The 18,572-nt window shown below is 39.3% G+C and overlaps 18 non-coding genes across 18 annotated transcripts; all 18 read left to right on the forward strand.

The window, feature by feature from the left end:
* Window positions 1–235: 235 nt before the first annotated feature.
* Window positions 236–308, forward strand: Trnar-ucg (transfer RNA arginine (anticodon UCG)). Its single transcript has one exon. It is a non-coding gene; the product is annotated as a tRNA-Arg (tRNA).
* Window positions 309–949: 641 nt separating this feature from the next.
* On the forward strand, window positions 950–1,022 carry Trnar-ucg (transfer RNA arginine (anticodon UCG)). The gene has a single exon. It is a non-coding gene; the product is annotated as a tRNA-Arg (tRNA).
* Window positions 1,023–1,364: 342 nt separating this feature from the next.
* On the forward strand, window positions 1,365–1,437 carry Trnar-ucg (transfer RNA arginine (anticodon UCG)). Its single transcript has one exon. It is a non-coding gene; the product is annotated as a tRNA-Arg (tRNA).
* Window positions 1,438–1,779: 342 nt separating this feature from the next.
* On the forward strand, window positions 1,780–1,852 carry Trnar-ucg (transfer RNA arginine (anticodon UCG)). The gene has a single exon. It is a non-coding gene; the product is annotated as a tRNA-Arg (tRNA).
* A 342-nt stretch (window positions 1,853–2,194) lies between these two features.
* Trnar-ucg (transfer RNA arginine (anticodon UCG)) lies at window positions 2,195–2,267 on the forward strand. Its single transcript has one exon. It is a non-coding gene; the product is annotated as a tRNA-Arg (tRNA).
* A 641-nt stretch (window positions 2,268–2,908) lies between these two features.
* On the forward strand, window positions 2,909–2,981 carry Trnar-ucg (transfer RNA arginine (anticodon UCG)). The gene has a single exon. It is a non-coding gene; the product is annotated as a tRNA-Arg (tRNA).
* A 641-nt stretch (window positions 2,982–3,622) lies between these two features.
* Trnar-ucg (transfer RNA arginine (anticodon UCG)) lies at window positions 3,623–3,695 on the forward strand. The gene has a single exon. It is a non-coding gene; the product is annotated as a tRNA-Arg (tRNA).
* Window positions 3,696–4,452: 757 nt separating this feature from the next.
* Trnar-ucg (transfer RNA arginine (anticodon UCG)) lies at window positions 4,453–4,525 on the forward strand. Its single transcript has one exon. It is a non-coding gene; the product is annotated as a tRNA-Arg (tRNA).
* Window positions 4,526–4,867: 342 nt separating this feature from the next.
* Trnar-ucg (transfer RNA arginine (anticodon UCG)) lies at window positions 4,868–4,940 on the forward strand. The gene has a single exon. It is a non-coding gene; the product is annotated as a tRNA-Arg (tRNA).
* A 1,657-nt stretch (window positions 4,941–6,597) lies between these two features.
* Window positions 6,598–6,670, forward strand: Trnar-ucg (transfer RNA arginine (anticodon UCG)). Its single transcript has one exon. It is a non-coding gene; the product is annotated as a tRNA-Arg (tRNA).
* Window positions 6,671–7,726: 1,056 nt separating this feature from the next.
* Window positions 7,727–7,799, forward strand: Trnar-ucg (transfer RNA arginine (anticodon UCG)). Its single transcript has one exon. It is a non-coding gene; the product is annotated as a tRNA-Arg (tRNA).
* Window positions 7,800–8,856: 1,057 nt separating this feature from the next.
* On the forward strand, window positions 8,857–8,929 carry Trnar-ucg (transfer RNA arginine (anticodon UCG)). The gene has a single exon. It is a non-coding gene; the product is annotated as a tRNA-Arg (tRNA).
* Window positions 8,930–10,400: 1,471 nt separating this feature from the next.
* Trnar-ucg (transfer RNA arginine (anticodon UCG)) lies at window positions 10,401–10,473 on the forward strand. Its single transcript has one exon. It is a non-coding gene; the product is annotated as a tRNA-Arg (tRNA).
* A 1,657-nt stretch (window positions 10,474–12,130) lies between these two features.
* Window positions 12,131–12,203, forward strand: Trnar-ucg (transfer RNA arginine (anticodon UCG)). The gene has a single exon. It is a non-coding gene; the product is annotated as a tRNA-Arg (tRNA).
* A 1,541-nt stretch (window positions 12,204–13,744) lies between these two features.
* On the forward strand, window positions 13,745–13,817 carry Trnar-ucg (transfer RNA arginine (anticodon UCG)). Its single transcript has one exon. It is a non-coding gene; the product is annotated as a tRNA-Arg (tRNA).
* Window positions 13,818–15,358: 1,541 nt separating this feature from the next.
* Window positions 15,359–15,431, forward strand: Trnar-ucg (transfer RNA arginine (anticodon UCG)). The gene has a single exon. It is a non-coding gene; the product is annotated as a tRNA-Arg (tRNA).
* A 1,541-nt stretch (window positions 15,432–16,972) lies between these two features.
* Window positions 16,973–17,045, forward strand: Trnar-ucg (transfer RNA arginine (anticodon UCG)). Its single transcript has one exon. It is a non-coding gene; the product is annotated as a tRNA-Arg (tRNA).
* A 1,056-nt stretch (window positions 17,046–18,101) lies between these two features.
* Trnar-ucg (transfer RNA arginine (anticodon UCG)) lies at window positions 18,102–18,174 on the forward strand. The gene has a single exon. It is a non-coding gene; the product is annotated as a tRNA-Arg (tRNA).
* Window positions 18,175–18,572: the final 398 nt, after the last annotated feature.

An 18,572-nucleotide genomic window follows, 5' to 3' on the forward strand; every position in this document is an offset into this window, starting at 1 on the left:
TAACATTTCAGTGGACACTGGGCATTCCAAAGTAGAGGATCTATCTTATTGACCATATACAAAAGGACTGTGTTATCTGTTAAAATGACAATGGGCAATGTTTTTTGGATGGAAAATACCATTTCAATGGACACTGAGCATTCAAAAGTAGATTTTTTTATCTTGGTGACCAGAAGCAAAAGGAATGTTTTGAACCGGAGTGTACAATAGGCATTACTGCGTCTGTAAGATCGTTGGCCTCGTGGCCTAATGGATAAGGCGTCTGACTTCGAATCAGAAGATTGCGAGTTCGAGTCTCGTCGGGGTCGTAGTACAACTCTTTTTATACAAAATGGAAAACCGCTACAGTCAGCACAACCTTATTTCCCTCTCTCATCTATTAAAATGACAATGAGCAATGTTTTTTGGATGGAACATACCATTTCATTCGACACTGAGCATTCAAAAGTTAGGTATTAATCTTGGTGACCAGAGAATGAAAGAATGTTTTGAACCGGAGTGTACAATAGGCATTACTGCGTCTGTAAGATCGTTGGCCTCGTGGCCTAATGGATAAGGCGTCTGACTTCGAATCAGAAGATTGCGAGTTCGAATCTCGTCGAAGTCGTAGTACAACTCTTTTTATACAAAATTGAAAAGCGGTGTTGTCAGCACAACCTTATTTCCCTCTCTCATCTATTAAAATGACAATGAGCAATGTTTTTTGGATGGAAAATAACATTTCAGTGGACACTGAGCATTCCAAAGTAGAGGATCTATCTTATTGACCATATACAAAAGGACTGTGTTATCTGTTAAAATGACAATGGGCAATGATTTTTGGATGGAAAATACCATTTCAATGGACACTGAGCACTCAAAGGTAGATTTTTTATCTTGGTGACCAGAAGCAAAAGGAATGTTTTAAACCGGAGTGTACAATAGGCATTACTGCGTCTGTAAGATCTTTGGCCTCGTGGCCTAATGGATAAGGCGTCTGACTTCGAATCAGAAGATTGCGAGTTCGAGTCTCGTCGGGGTCGTAGTACAACTCTTTTTACACAAAATTGAAAACCGGTACTGTCAGCACAACCTTATTTCCCTCTCTCATCTATTAAAATGACAATGAGCAATGTTTTTTGGATGGAAAATAACATTTCAGTGGACACTGGGCATTCCAAAGTAGAGGATCAATCTTATTGACCATATACAAAAGGACTGTGTTATCTGTTAAAATGACAATGGGCAATGTTTTTTGGATGGAAAATACCATTTCAATGGACACTGAGCATTCAAAAGAAGATTTTTTATCTTGGTGACCAGAAGCAAAAGGAATGTTTTGAACCGGAGTGTACAATAGGCATTACTGCGTCTGTGAGATAGTTGGCCTCGTGGCCTAATGGATAAGGCGTCTGACTTCGAATCAGAAGATTGCGAGTTCGAGTCTCGTCGGGGTCGTAGTACAACTCTTTTAACACAAAATTGAAAAGCGGTACTGTCAGCACAACCTTATTTCCCTCTCTCATCTATTAAAATGACAATGAGCAATGTTCTTTATATCGAAAATAACATTTCAGTGGACACTGTTCATTCCAAAGTAGAGGATCTATTTTATTGACCATATACAAAAGGACTGTGTTATCTGTTAAAATGACAATGGGCAATGATTTTTGGATGGAAAATACCATTTCAATGGACACTGAGCACTCAAAGGTAGATTTTTTATTTTGGTGACCAGAAGCAAAAGGAATGTTTTAAACCGGAGTGTACAATAGGCATTACTGCGTCTGTAAGATAGTTGGCCTCGTGGCCTAATGGATAAGGCGTCTGACTTCGAATCAGAAGATTGCGAGTTCGAGTCTCGTCGGGGTCGTAGTACAACTCCTTTTACACAAAATTGAAAAGCGGTACTGTCAGCACAACCTTATTTCCCTCTCTCATCTATTAAAATGACAATGAGCAATGTTTTTTGGATGGAAAATAACATTTCAGTGGACACTGGGCATTCCAAAGTAGAGGATCAACCTTATTGACCATATACAAAAGGACTGTGTTATCTGTTAAAATGACAATGGGCAATGTTTTTTGGATGGAAAATACCATTTCAATGGACACTGAGCATTCAAAAGTAGATTTTTTATCTTGGTGACCAGAAGCAAAAGGAATGTTTTGAACCGGAGTGTACAATAGGCATTACTGCGTCTGTAAGATAGTTGGCCTCGTGGCCTAATGGATAAGGCGTCTGACTTCGAATCAGAAGATTGCGAGTTCGAGTCTCGTCGGGGTCGTAGTACAACTCTTTTTATACAAAATGGAAAACCGGTACAGTCAGCACAACCTTATTTCCCTCTCTCATCTATTAAAATGACAATGAGCAATGTTTTTTGGATGGAAAATAACATTTCATTGGACACTGAGCATTCAAAAGTTAGGTATTTATCTTGGTGACCAGAGAATGAAAGAATGTTTTGAACCGGAGTGTACAATAGGCATTACTGCGTCTGTAAGATCGTTGGCCTCGTCGCCTAATGGATAAGGCGTCTGACTTCGAATCAGAAGATTGCGAGTTCGAGTCTCGTCGAGGTCGTAGTACAACTCTTTTTATACAAAATTGAAAAGCGGTGTTGTCAGCACAACCTTATTTCCCTCTCTCATCTATTAAAATGACAATGAGCAATGTTTTTTGGATGGAAAATAACATTTCAGTGTACACTGGGCATTCCAAAGTAGAGGATGTATCTTATTGACCATATACAAAAGGACTGTGTTATCTGTTAAAATGACAATGGGCAATGTTTTTTGGATGGAAAATACCATTTCAATGGACACTGAGCACTCAAAGGTAGATTTTTTATCTTGGTGACCAGAAGTAAAAGGAATGTTTTAAACCGGAGTGTACAATAGGCATTACTGCGTCTGTGAGATCGTTGGCCTCGTGGCCTAATGGATAAGGCGTCTGACTTCGAATCAGAAGATTGCGAGTTCGAGTCTCGTCGGGGTCGTAGTACAACTCTTTTTATACAAAATGGAAAACCGCTACAGTCAGCACAACCTTATTTCCCTCTCTCATCTATTAAAATGACAATGAGCAATGTTTTTTGGATGGAACATACCATTTCATTCGACACTGAGCATTCAAAAGTTAGGTATTAATCTTGGTGACCAGAGAATGAAAGAATGTTTTGAACCGGAGTGTACAATAGGCATTACTGCGTCTGTAAGATCGTTGGCCTCGTGGCCTAATGGATAAGGCGTCTGACTTCGAATCAGAAGATTGCGAGTTCGAATCTCGTCGAAGTCGTAGTACAACTCTTTTTATACAAAATTGAAAAGCGGTGTTGTCAGCACAACCTTATTTCCCTCTCTCATCTATTAAAATGACAATGAGCAATGTTTTTTGGATGGAAAATAACATTTCAGTGGACACTGAGCATTCCAAAGTAGAGGATCTATCTTATTGACCATATACAAAAGGACTGTGTTATCTGTTAAAATGACAATGGGCAATGATTTTTGGATGGAAAATACCATTTCAATGGACACTGAGCACTCAAAGGTAGATTTTTTATCTTGGTGACCAGAAGCAAAAGGAATGTTTTAAACCGGAGTGTACAATAGGCATTACTGCGTCTGTAAGATCTTTGGCCTCGTGGCCTAATGGATAAGGCGTCTGACTTCGAATCAGAAGATTGCGAGTTCGAGTCTCGTCGGGGTCGTAGTACAACTCTTTTTACACAAAATTGAAAACCGGTACTGTCAGCACAACCTTATTTCCCTCTCTCATCTATTAAAATGACAATGAGCAATGTTTTTTGGATGGAAAATAACATTTCAGTGGACACTGGGCATTCCAAAGTAGAGGATCAATCTTATTGACCATATACAAAAGGACTGTGTTATCTGTTAAAATGACAATGGGCAATGTTTTTTGGATGGAAAATACCATTTCAATGGACACTGAGCATTCAAAAGAAGATTTTTTATCTTGGTGACCAGAAGCAAAAGGAATGTTTTGAACCGGAGTGTACAATAGGCATTACTGCGTCTGTGAGATAGTTGGCCTCGTGGCCTAATGGATAAGGCGTCTGACTTCGAATCAGAAGATTGCGATTTCGAGTCTCGTCGGGGTCGTAGTACAACTCTTTTAACACAAAATTGAAAAGCGGTACTGTCAGCACAACCTTATTTCCCTCTCTCATCTATTAAAATGACAATGAGCAATGTTCTTTATATCGAAAATAACATTTCAGTGGACACTGTTCATTCCAAAGTAGAGGATCTATTTTATTGACCATATACAAAAGGACTGTGTTATCTGTTAAAATGACAATGGGCAATGATTTTTGGATGGAAAATACCATTTCAATGGACACTGAGCACTCAAAGGTAGATTTTTTATTTTGGTGACCAGAAGCAAAAGGAATGTTTTAAACCGGGGTGTACAATAGGCATTACTGCGTCTGTAAGATAGTTGGCCTCGTGGCCTAATGGATAAGGCGTCTGACTTCGAATCAGAAGATTGCGAGTTCGAGTCTCGTCGGGGTCGTAGTACAACTCCTTTTACACAAAATTGAAAAGCGGTACTGTCAGCACAACCTTATTTCCCTCTCTCATCTATTAAAATGACAATGAGCAATGTTTTTTGGATGGAAAATAACATTTCAGTGGACACTGGGCATTCCAAAGTAGAGGATCAACCTTATTGACCATATACAAAAGGACTGTGTTATCTGTTAAAATGACAATGGGCAATATTTTTTGGATGGAAAATACCATTTCAATGGACACTGAGCATTCAAAAGTAGATTTTTTATCTTGGTGACCAGAAGCAAAAGGAATGTTTTGAACCGGAGTGTACAATAGGCATTACTGCGTCTGTAAGATAGTTGGCCTCGTGGCCTAATGGATAAGGCGTCTGACTTCGAATCAGAAGATTGCGAGTTCGAGTCTCGTCGGGGTCGTAGTACAACTCTTTTTATACAAAATGGAAAACCGGTACAGTCAGCACAACCTTATTTCCCTCTCTCATCTATTAAAATGACAATGAGCAATGTTTTTTGGATGGAAAATAACATTTCATTGGACACTGAGCATTCAAAAGTTAGGTATTTATCTTGGTGACCAGAGAATGAAAGAATGTTTTGAACCGGAGTGTACAATAGGCATTACTGCGTCTGTAAGATCGTTGGCCTCGTCGCCTAATGGATAAGGCGTCTGACTTCGAATCAGAAGATTGCGAGTTCGAGTCTCGTCGAGGTCGTAGTACAACTCTTTTTATACAAAATTGAAAAGCGGTGTTGTCAGCACAACCTTATTTCCCTCTCTCATCTATTAAAATGACAATGAGCAATGTTTTTTGGATAGAAAATAACATTTCAGTGTACACTGGGCATTCCAAAGTAGAGGATGTATCTTATTGACCATATACAAAAGGACTGTGTTATCTGTTAAAATGACAATGGGCAATGTTTTTTGGATGGAAAATACCATTTCAATGGACACTGAGCACTCAAAGGTAGATTTTTTATCTTGGTGACCAGAAGTAAAAGGAATGTTTTAAACCGGAGTGTACAATAGGCATTACTGCGTCTGTGAGATAGTTGGCCTCGTGGCCTAATGGATAAGGCGTCTGACTTCGAATCAGAAGATTGCTAGTTTGAGTCTCGTCGGGGTCGTAGTACAACTCTTTTTACACAAAATTGATAAGCGGTACTGTCAGCATAACCTTATTTCCCTCTCTCATCTATTAAAATGACAATGAGCAATGTTTTTTGGATTGAAAATGACATTTCAGTGGACACTGGGCATTCCAAAGTAGAGGATCTATCTTATTGACCATATACAAAAGTCTCGTCGGGGTCGTAGTACAACTCTTTTTATACAAAATGGAAAAGCGGTACAGTCAGCACAACCTTATTTCCCTCTCTCATCTATTAAAATGACAGTGAGCAATGTTTTTTGGATGGAAAATAACATTTCAGTGGACACTGGGCATTCCAAAGTAGAGGATGTATCTCACTGACCATATACAAAAGGACTGTGTTATCTGTTAAAATGACAATGGCAATGTTTTTTGGATGGAAAATACCATTTCAATGGACACTGAGCACTCAAAGGTAGATTTTATATTTTGTTGACCAGAAGCAAAAGGAATGTTTTGAACCGGAGTGTAAAATAGCCATTACTGCGTCTGTAAGATAGTTGGCCTCGTGGCCTAATGAATAAGGCGTCTGACTTCGAATCACAAGATTGCGAGTTCGAGTCTCGTCGGGGTCGTAGTACAACTCCTTTTACACAAAATTGAAAAGCGGTACTGTCAGCACAACCTTATTTCCCTCTCTCATCTATTAAAATGACAATGAGCAATGTTTTTTGGATGGAAAATAACATTTCAGTGGACACTGGGCATTCCAAAGTAGAGGATCTATCTTATTGACCATATACAAAAGGACTGTGTTATCTGTTAAAATGACAATGGGCAATGTTTTTTGGATGGAAAATACCATTTCAATGGACACTGAGCATTCAAAAGTAGATTTTTTTCCTTGGTGACCAGAAGCAAAAGGAATGTTTTGAACCGGAGTGTACAATAGGCATTACTGCGTCTGTAAGATCGTTGGCCTCGTGGCCTAATGGATAAGGCGTCTGACTTCGAATCAGAAGATTGCGAGTTCGAGTCTCGTCGGGGTCGTAGTACAACTCTTTTTATACAAAATGGAAAACCGGTACAGTCAGCACAACCTTATTTCCCTCTCTCATCTATTAAAATGACAATGAGCAATGTTTTTTGGATGGAAAATAACATTTCATTGGACACTGAGCATTCAAAAGTTAGGTATTTATCTTGGTGACCAGAGAATGAAAGAATGTTTTGAACCGGAGTGTACAATAGGCATTACTGCGTCTGTAAGATCGTTGGCCTCGTCGCCTAATGGATAAGGCGTCTGACTTCGAATCAGAAGATTGCGAGTTCGAGTCTCGTCGGGGTCGTAGTACAACTCTTTTAACACAAAATGGAAAAGCGGTACTGTCAGCACAACCTTATTTCCCTCTCTCATCTATTAAAATGACAATGAGCAATGTTCTTTATATCGAAAATAACATTTCAGTGGACACTGTTCATTCCAAAGTAGAGGATCTGTTTTATTGACCATATACAAAAGGACTGTGTTATCTGTTAAAATGACAATGGGCAATGATTTTTGGATGGAAAATACCATTTCAATGGACACTGAGCACTCAAAGGTAGAGTTTTTATTTTGGTGACCAGAAGCAAAAGGAATGTTTTAAACCGGAGTGTACAATAGGCATTACTGCGTCTGTAAGATAGTTGGCCTCGTGGCCTAATGAATAAGGCGTCTGACTTCGAATCACAAGATTGCTAGTTCGAGTCTCGTCGGGGTCGTAGTACAACTCCTTTTACACAAAATTGAAAAGCGGTACTGTCAGCACAACCTTATTTCCCTCTCTCATCTATTAAAATGACAATGAGCAATGTTTTTTGGATGGAAAATAACATTTCAGTGGACACTGGGCATTCCAAAGTAGAGGATCTATCTTATTGACCATATACAAAAGGACTGTGTTATCTGTTAAAATGACAATGGGCAATGTTTTTTGGATGGAAAATACCATTTCAATGGACACTGAGCATTCAAAAGTAGATTTTTTATCTTGGTGACCAGAAGCAAAAGGAATGTTTTGAACCGGAGTGTACAATAGGCATTACTGCGTCTGTAAGATCGTTGGCCTCGTGGCCTAATGGATAAGGCGTCTGACTTCGAATCAGAAGATTGCGAGTTCGAGTCTCGTCGGGGTCGTAGTACAACTCTTTTTATACAAAATGGAAAACCGCTACAGTCAGCACAACCTTATTTCCCTCTCTCATCTATTAAAATGACAATGAGCAATGTTTTTTGGATGGAAAATAACATTTCATTGGACACTGAGCATTCAAAACTTAGGTATTTATCTTGGTGACCAGAGAATGAAAGAATGTTTTAAACCGGAGTGTACAATAGGCATTACTGCGTCTGTAAGATCGTTGGCCTCGTCGCCTAATGGATAAGGCGTCTGACTTCGAATCAGAAGATTGCGAGTTCGAGTCTCGTCGAGGTCGTAGTACAACTCTTTTTATACAAAATTGAAAAGCGGTGTTGTCAGCACAACCTTATTTCCCTCTCTCATCTATTAAAATGACAATGAGCAATGTTCTTTATATCGAAAATAACATTTCAGTGGACACTGGGCATTCCAAAGTAGAGGATCTATTTTATTGACCATATACAAAAGGACTGTGTTATCTGTTAAAATGACAATGGGCAATGATTTTTGGATGGAAAATACCATTTCAATGGACACTGAGCACTCAAAGGTAGATTTTTTATCTTGGTGACCAGAAGCAAAAGGAATGTTTTAAACCGGAGTGTACAATAGGCATTACTGCGTCTGTAAGATAGTTGGCCTCGTGGCCTAATGAATAAGGCGTCTGACTTCGAATCACAAGATTGCGAGTTCGAGTCTCGTCGGGGTCGTAGTACAACTCCTTTTACACAAAATTGAAAAGCGGTACTGTCAGCACAACCTTATTTCCCTCTCTCATCTATTAAAATGACAATGAGCAATGTTTTTTGGATGGAAAATAACATTTCAGTGGACACTGGGCATTCCAAAGTAGAGGATCTATCTTATTGACCATATACAAAAGGACTGTGTTATCTGTTAAAATGACAATGGGCAATGTTTTTTGGATGGAAAATACCATTTCAATGGACACTGAGCATTCAAAAGTAGATTTTTTTATCTTGGTGACCAGAAGCAAAAGGAATGTTTTGAACCGGAGTGTACAATAGGCATTACTGCGTCTGTAAGATCGTTGGCCTCGTGGCCTAATGGATAAGGCGTCTGACTTCGAATCAGAAGATTGCGAGTTCGAGTCTCGTCGGGGTCGTAGTACAACTCTTTTTATACAAAATGGAAAACCGCTACAGTCAGCACAACCTTATTTCCCTCTCTCATCTATTAAAATGACAATGAGCAATGTTTTTTGGATGGAACATACCATTTCATTCGACACTGAGCATTCAAAAGTTAGGTATTAATCTTGGTGACCAGAGAATGAAAGAATGTTTTGAACCGGAGTGTACAATAGGCATTACTGCGTCTGTAAGATCGTTGGCCTCGTGGCCTAATGGATAAGGCGTCTGACTTCGAATCAGAAGATTGCGAGTTCGAGTCTCGTCGGGGTCTTAGTACAACTCTTTTTACACAAAATTGAAAACCGGTACTGTCAGCACAACCTTATTTCCCTCTCTCATCTATTAAAATGACAATGAGCAATGTTTTTTGGATGGAAAATAACATTTCAGTGGACACTGGGCATTCCAAAGTAGAGGATCAATCTTATTGACCATATACAAAAGGACTGTGTTATCTGTTAAAATGACAATGGGCAATGTTTTTTGGATGGAAAATACCATTTCAATGGACACTGAGCATTCAAAAGAAGATTTTTTATCTTGGTGACCAGAAGCAAAAGGAATGTTTTGAACCGGAGTGTACAATAGGCATTACTGCGTCTGTGAGATAGTTGGCCTCGTGGCCTAATGGATAAGGCGTCTGACTTCGAATCAGAAGATTGCGATTTCGAGTCTCGTCGGGGTCGTAGTACAACTCTTTTTACACAAAATTGAAAAGCGGTACTGTCAGCACAACCTTATTTCCCTCTCTCATCTATTAAAATGACAATGAGCAATGTTCTTTATATCGAAAATAACATTTCAGTGGACACTGTTCATTCCAAAGTAGAGGATCTATTTTATTGACCATATACAAAAGGACTGTGTTATCTGTTAAAATGACAATGGGCAATGATTTTTGGATGGAAAATACCATTTCAATGGACACTGAGCACTCAAAGGTAGATTTTTTATTTTGGTGACCAGAAGCAAAAGGAATGTTTTAAACCGGAGTGTACAATAGGCATTACTGCGTCTGTAAGATAGTTGGACTCGTGGCCTAATGGATAAGGCGTCTGACTTCGAATCAGAAGATTGCGAGTTCGAGTCTCGTCGGGGTCGTAGTACAACTCCTTTTACACAAAATTGAAAAGCGGTACTGTCAGCACAACCTTATTTCCCTCTCTCATCTATTAAAATGACAATGAGCAATGTTTTTTGGATGGAAAATAACATTTCAGTGGACACTGGGCATTCCAAAGTAGAGGATCAACCTTATTGACCATATACAAAAGGACTGTGTTATCTGTTAAAATGACAATGGGCAATGTTTTTTGGAAGGAAAATACCATTTCAATGGACACTGAGCATTCAAAAGTAGATTTTTTATCTTGGTGACCAGAAGCAAAAGGAATGTTTTGAACCGGAGTGTACAATAGGCATTACTGCGTCTGTAAGATAGTTGGCCTCGTGGCCTAATGGATAAGGCGTCTGACTTCGAATCAGAAGATTGCGAGTTCGAGTCTCGTCGGGGTCGTAGTACAACTCTTTTTATACAAAATTGAAAACCGGTACAGTCAGCACAACCTTATTTCCCTCTCTCATCTATTAAAATGACAATGAGCAATGTTTTTTGGATGGAAAATAACATTTCATTGGACACTGAGCATTCAAAAGTTAGGTATTTATCTTGGTGACCAGAGAATGAAAGAATGTTTTGAACCGGAGTGTACAATAGGCATTACTGCGTCTGTAAGATCGTTGGCCTCGTCGCCTAATGGATAAGGCGTCTGACTTCGAATCAGAAGATTGCGAGTTCGAGTCTCGTCGAGGTCGTAGTACAACTCTTTTTATACAAAATTGAAAAGCGGTGTTGTCAGCACAACCTTATTTCCCTCTCTCATCTATTAAAATGACAATGAGCAATGTTTTTTGGATGGAAAATAACATTTCAGTGTACACTGGGCATTCCAAAGCAGAGAATGTATCTTATTGACCATATACAAAAGGACTGTGTTATCTGTTAAAATGACAATGGGCAATGTTTTTTGGATGGAAAATACCATTTCAATGGACACTGAGCACTCAAAGGTAGATTTTTTATCTTGGTGACCAGAAGTAAAAGGAATGTTTTAAACCGGAGTGTACAATAGGCATTACTGCGTCTGTGAGATAGTTGGCCTCGTGGCCTAATGGATAAGGCGTCTGACTTCGAATCAGAAGATTGCTAGTTTGAGTCTCGTCGGGGTCGTAGTACAACTCTTTTTACACAAAATTGATAAGCGGTACTGTCAGCATAACCTTATTTCCCTCTCTCATCTATTAAAATGACAATGAGCAATGTTTTTTGGATTGAAAATGACATTTCAGTGGACACTGGGCATTCCAAAGTAGAGGATCTATCTTATTGACCATATACAAAAGTCTCGTCGGGGTCGTAGTACAACTCTTTTTATACAAAATGGAAAAGCGGTACAGTCAGCACAACCTTATTTCCCTCTCTCATCTATTAAAATGACAGTGAGCAATGTTTTTTGGATGGAAAATAACATTTCAGTGGACACTGGGCATTCCAAAGTAGAGGATGTATCTCACTGACCATATACAAAAGGACTGTGTTATCTGTTAAAATGACAATGGCAATGTTTTTTGGATGGAAAATACCATTTCAATGGACACTGAGCACTCAAAGGTAGATTTTTTATCTTGTTGACCAGAAGCAAAAGGAATGTTTTGAACCGGAGTGTACAATAGGCATTACTGCGTCTGTAAGATAGTTGGCCTCGTGGCCTAATGAATAAGGCGTCTGACTTCGAATCACAAGATTGCGAGTTCGAGTCTCGTCGGGGTCGTAGTACAACTCCTTTTACACAAAATTGAAAAGCGGTACTGTCAGCACAACCTTATTTCCCTCTCTCATCTATTAAAATGACAATGAGCAATGTTTTTTGGATGGAAAATAACATTTCAGTGGACACTGGGCATTCCAAAGTAGAGGATCTATCTTATTGACCATATACAAAAGGACTGTGTTATCTGTTAAAATGACAATGGGCAATGTTTTTTGGATGGAAAATACCATTTCAATGGACACTGAGCATTCAAAAGTAGATTTTTTTCCTTGGTGACCAGAAGCAAAAGGAATGTTTTGAACCGGAGTGTACAATAGGCATTACTGCGTCTGTAAGATCGTTGGCCTCGTGGCCTAATGGATAAGGCGTCTGACTTCGAATCAGAAGATTGCGAGTTCGAGTCTCGTCGGGGTCGTAGTACAACTCTTTTTATACAAAATGGAAAACCGGTACAGTCAGCACAACCTTATTTCCCTCTCTCATCTATTAAAATGACAATGAGCAATGTTTTTTGGATGGAAAATAACATTTCATTGGACACTGAGCATTCAAAAGTTAGGTATTTATCTTGGTGACCAGAGAATGAAAGAATGTTTTGAACCGGAGTGTACAATAGGCATTACTGCGTCTGTAAGATCGTTGGCCTCGTCGCCTAATGGATAAGGCGTCTGACTTCGAATCAGAAGATTGCGAGTTCGGGTCTCGTCGAGGTCGTAGTACAACTCTTTTTATACAAAATTGAAAAGCGGTGTTGTCAGCACAACCTTATTTCCCTCTCTCATCTATTAAAATGACAATGGGCAATGTTTTTTGGATGGAAAATACCATTTCAATGGACACTGAGCACTCAAAGGTAGATTTTTTATCTTGGTGACCAGAAGCAAAAGGAATGTTTTAAACCGGAGTGTACAATAGGCATTACTGCGTCTGTGAGATAGTTGGCCTCGTGGCCTAATGGATAAGGCGTCTGACTTCGAATCTGAAGATTGCTAGTTTGAGTCTCGTCGGGGTCGTAGTACAACTCTTTTTACACAAAATTGAAAAGCGGTACTGTCAGCATAACCTTATTTCCCTCTCTCATCTATTAAAATGACAATGAGCAATGTTTTTTGGATTGAAAATAACATTTCAGTGGACACTGGGCATTCCAAAGTAGAGGATCTATCTTATTGACCATATACAAAAGTCTCGTCGGGGTCGTAGTACAACTCTTTTTATACAAAATGGAAAAGCGGTACAGTCAGCACAACCTTATTTCCCTCTCTCATCTATTAAAATGACAGTGAGCAATGTTTTTTGGATGGAAAATAACATTTCAGTGGACACTGGGCATTCCAAAGTAGAGGATGTATCTCACTGACCATATACAAAAGGACTGTGTTATCTGTTAAAATGACAATGGCAATGTTTTTTGGATGGAAAATACCATTTCAATGGACACTGAGCACTCAAAGGTAGATTTTTTATCTTGTTGACCAGAAGCAAAAGGAATGTTTTGAACCGGAGTGTACAATAGGCATTACTGCGTCTGTAAGATAGTTGGCCTCGTGGCCTAATGAATAAGGCGTCTGACTTCGAATCACAAGATTGCGAGTTCGAGTCTCGTCGGGGTCGTAGTACAACTCCTTTTACACAAAATTGAAAAGCGGTACTGTCAGCACAACCTTATTTCCCTCTCTCATCTATTAAAATGACAATGAGCAATGTTTTTTGGATGGAAAATAACATTTCAGTGGACACTGGGCATTCCAAAGTAGAGGATCTATCTTATTGACCATATACAAAAGGACTGTGTTATCTGTTAAAATGACAATGGGCAATGTTTTTTGGATGGAAAATACCATTTCAATGGACACTGAGCATTCAAAAGTAGATTTTTTTCCTTGGTGACCAGAAGCAAAAGGAATGTTTTGAACCGGAGTGTACAATAGGCATTACTGCGTCTGTAAGATCGTTGGCCTCGTGGCCTAATGGATAAGGCGTCTGACTTCGAATCAGAAGATTGCGAGTTCGAGTCTCGTCGGGGTCGTAGTACAACTCTTTTTATACAAAATGGAAAACCGGTACAGTCAGCACAACCTTATTTCCCTCTCTCATCTATTAAAATGACAATGAGCAATGTTTTTTGGATGGAAAATAACATTTCATTGGACACTGAGCATTCAAAAGTTAGGTATTTATCTTGGTGACCAGAGAATGAAAGAATGTTTTGAACCGGAGTGTACAATAGGCATTACTGCGTCTGTAAGATCGTTGGCCTCGTCGCCTAATGGATAAGGCGTCTGACTTCGAATCAGAAGATTGCGAGTTCGGGTCTCGTCGAGGTCGTAGTACAACTCTTTTTATACAAAATTGAAAAGCGGTGTTGTCAGCACAACCTTATTTCCCTCTCTCATCTATTAAAATGACAATGGGCAATGTTTTTTGGATGGAAAATACCATTTCAATGGACACTGAGCACTCAAAGGTAGATTTTTTATCTTGGTGACCAGAAGCAAAAGGAATGTTTTAAACCGGAGTGTACAATAGGCATTACTGCGTCTGTGAGATAGTTGGCCTCGTGGCCTAATGGATAAGGCGTCTGACTTCGAATCTGAAGATTGCTAGTTTGAGTCTCGTCGGGGTCGTAGTACAACTCCTTTTACACAAAATTGAAAAGCGGTACTGTCAGCATAACCTTATTTCCCTCTCTCATCTATTAAAATGACAATGAGCAATGTTTTTTGGATTGAAAATAACATTTCAGTGGACACTGGGCATTCCAAAGTAGAGGATCTATCTTATTGACCATATACAAAAGTCTCGTCGGGGTCGTAGTACAACTCTTTTTATACAAAATGGAAAAGCGGTACAGTCAGCACAACCTTATTTCCCTCTCTCATCTATTAAAATGACAGTGAGCAATGTTTTTTGGATGGAAAATAACATTTCAGTGGACACTGGGCATTCCAAAGTAGAGGATGTATCTCACTGACCATATACAAAAGGACTGTGTTATCTGTTAAAATGACAATGGCAATGTTTTTTGGATGGAAAATACCATTTCAATGGACACTGAGCACTCAAAGGTAGATTTTTTATCTTGTTGACCAGAAGCAAAAGGAATGTTTTGAACCGGAGTGTAAAATAGCCATTACTGCGTCTGTAAGATAGTTGGCCTCGTGGCCTAATGAATAAGGCGTCTGACTTCGAATCACAAGATTGCGAGTTCGAGTCTCGTCGGGGTCGTAGTACAACTCCTTTTACACAAAATTGAAAAGCGGTACTGTCAGCACAACCTTATTTCCCTCTCTCATCTATTAAAATGACAATGAGCAATGTTTTTTGGATGGAAAATAACATTTCAGTGGACACTGGGCATTCCAAAATAGAGGATCTATCTTATTGACCATATACAAAAGGACTGTGTTATCTGTTAAAATGACAATGGGCAATGTTTTTTGGATGGAAAATACCATTTCAATGGACACTGAGCATTCAAAAGTAGATTTTTTATCTTGGTGACCAGAAGCAAAAGGAATGTTTTGAACCGGAGTGTACAATAGGCATTACTGCGTCTGTAAGATCGTTGGCCTCGTGGCCTAATGGATAAGGCGTCTGACTTCGAATCAGAAGATTGCGAGTTCGAGTCTCGTCGGGGTCGTAGTACAACTCTTTTTATACAAAATGGAAAACCGGTACAGTCAGCACAACCTTATTTCCCTCTCTCATCTATTAAAATGACAATGAGCAATGTTTTTTGGATGGAAAATAACATTTCATTGGACACTGAGCATTCAAAAGTTAGGTATTTATCTTGGTGACCAGAGAATGAAAGAATGTTTTGAACCGGAGTGTACAATAGGCATTACTGCGTCTGTAAGATCGTTGGCCTCGTCGCCTAATGGATAAGGCGTCTGACTTCGAATCAGAAGATTGCGAGTTCGGGTCTCGTCGAGGTCGTAGTACAACTCTTTTTATACAAAATTGAAAAGCGGTGTTGTCAGCACAACCTTATTTCCCTCTCTCATCTATTAAAATGACAATGGGCAATGTTTTTTGGATGGAAAATACCATTTCAATGGACACTGAGCACTCAAAGGTAGATTTTTTATCTTGGTGACCAGAAGCAAAAGGAATGTTTTAAACCGGAGTGTACAATAGGCATTACTGCGTCTGTGAGATAGTTGGCCTCGTGGCCTAATGGATAAGGCGTCTGACTTCGAATCAGAAGATTGCTAGTTTGAGTCTCGTCGGGGTCGTAGTACAACTCTTTTTACACAAAATTGAAAAGCGGTACTGTCAGCATAACCTTATTTCCCTCTCTCATCTATTAAAATGACAATGAGCAATGTTTTTTGGATTGAAAATGACATTTCAGTGGACACTGGGCATTCCAAAGTAGAGGATCTATCTTATTGACCATATACAAAAGTCTCGTCGGGGTCGTAGTACAACTCTTTTTATACAAAATGGAAAAGCGGTACAGTCAGCACAACCTTATTTCCCTCTCTCATCTATTAAAATGACAGTGAGCAATGTTTTTTGGATGGAAAATAACATTTCAGTGGACACTGGGCATTCCAAAGTAGAGGATGTATCTCACTGACCATATACAAAAGGACTGTGTTATCTGTTAAAATGACAATGGCAATGTTTTTTGGATGGAAAATACCATTTCAATGGACACTGAGCACTCAAAGGTAGATTTTTTATCTTGTTGACCAGAAGCAAAAGGAATGTTTTAAACCGGAGTGTAAAATAGCCATTACTGCGTCTGTAAGATAGTTGGCCTCGTGGCCTAATGAATAAGGCGTCTGACTTCGAATCACAAGATTGCGAGTTCGAGTCTCGTCGGGGTCGTAGTACAACTCCTTTTACACAAAATTGAAAAGCGGTACTGTCAGCACAACCTTATTTCCCTCTCTCATCTATTAAAATGACAATGAGCAATGTTTTTTGGATGGAAAATAACATTTCAGTGGACACTGGGCATTCCAAAATAGAGGATCTATCTTATTGACCATATACAAAAGGACTGTGTTATCTGTTAAAATGACAATGGGCAATGTTTTTTGGATGGAAAATACCATTTCAATGGACACTGAGCATTCAAAAGTAGATTTTTTATCTTGGTGACCAGAAGCAAAAGGAATGTTTTGAACCGGAGTGTACAATAGGCATTACTGCGTCTGTAAGATCGTTGGCCTCGTGGCCTAATGGATAAGGCGTCTGACTTCGAATCAGAAGATTGCGAGTTCGAGTCTCGTCGGGGTCGTAGTACAACTCTTTTTATACAAAATGGAAAACCGCTACAGTCAGCACAACCTTATTTCCCTCTCTCATCTATTAAAATGACAATGAGCAATGTTTTTTGGATGGAAAATAACATTTCATTGGACACTGAGCATTCAAAAGTTAGGTATTTATCTTGGTGACCAGAGAATGAAAGAATGTTTTGAACCGGAGTGTACAATAGGCATTACTGCGTCTGTAAGATCGTTGGCCTCGTCGCCTAATGGATAAGGCGTCTGACTTCGAATCACAAGATTGCGAGTTCGAGTCTCGTCGAGGTCGTAGTACAACTCTTTTTATACAAAATTGAAAAGCGGTGTTGTCAGCACAACCTTATTTCCCTCTCTCATCTATTAAAATGACAATGAGCAATGTTTTTTGGATGGAAAATAACATTTCAGTGTACACTGGGCATTCCAAAGTAGAGGATGTATCTTATTGACCATATACAAAAGGACTGTGTTATCTGTTAAAATGACAATGGGCAATGTTTTTTGGATGGAAAATACCATTTCAATGGACACTGAGCACTCAAAGGTAGATTTTTTATCTTGGTGACCAGAAGCAAAAGGAATGTTTTAAACCGGAGTGTACAATAGGCATTACTGCGTCTGTGAGATAGTTGGCCTCGTGGCCTAATGGATAAGGCGTCTGACTTCGAATCACAAGATTGCGAGTTCGAGTCTCGTCGGGGTCGTAGTACAACTCCTTTTACACAAAATTGAAAAGCGGTACTGTCAGCACAACCTTATTTCCCTCTCTCATCTATTAAAATGACAATGAGCAATGTTTTTTGGATGGAAAATAACATTTCAGTGGACACTGGGCATTCCAAAGTAGAGGATCTATCTTATTGACCATATACAAAAGGACTGTGTTATCTGTTAAAATGACAATGGGCAATGTTTTTTGGATGGAAAATACCATTTCAATGGACACTGAGCATTCAAAAGTAGATTTTTTATCTTGGTGACCAGAAGCAAAAGGAATGTTTTGAACCGGAGTGTACAATAGGCATTACTGCGTCTGTAAGATCGTTGGCCTCGTGGCCTAATGGATAAGGCGTCTGACTTCGAATCAGAAGATTGCGAGTTCGAGTCTCGTCGGGGTCGTAGTACAACTCTTTTTATACAAAATGGAAAACCGGTACAGTCAGCACAACCTTATTTCCCTCTCTCATCTATTAAAATGACAATGAGCAATGTTTTTTGGATGGAAAATAACATTTCATTGGACACTGAGCATTCAAAAGTTAGGTATTTATCTTGGTGACCAGAGAATGAAAGAATGTTTTGAACCGGAGTGTACAATAGGCATTACTGCGTCTGTAAGATCGTTGGCCTCGTCGCCTAATGGATAAGGCGTCTGACTTCGAATCAGAAGATTGCGAGTTCGGGTCTCGTCGAGGTCGTAGTACAACTCTTTTTATACAAAATTGAAAAGCGGTGTTGTCAGCACAACCTTATTTCCCTCTCTCATCTATTAAAATGACAATGGGCAATGTTTTTTG

The sequence above is a fragment of the Haliotis asinina genome, chromosome 3 (assembly GCF_037392515.1).
Source record: "Haliotis asinina isolate JCU_RB_2024 chromosome 3, JCU_Hal_asi_v2, whole genome shotgun sequence".
NCBI classification, from domain to species: domain Eukaryota; kingdom Metazoa; phylum Mollusca; class Gastropoda; order Lepetellida; family Haliotidae; genus Haliotis; species Haliotis asinina.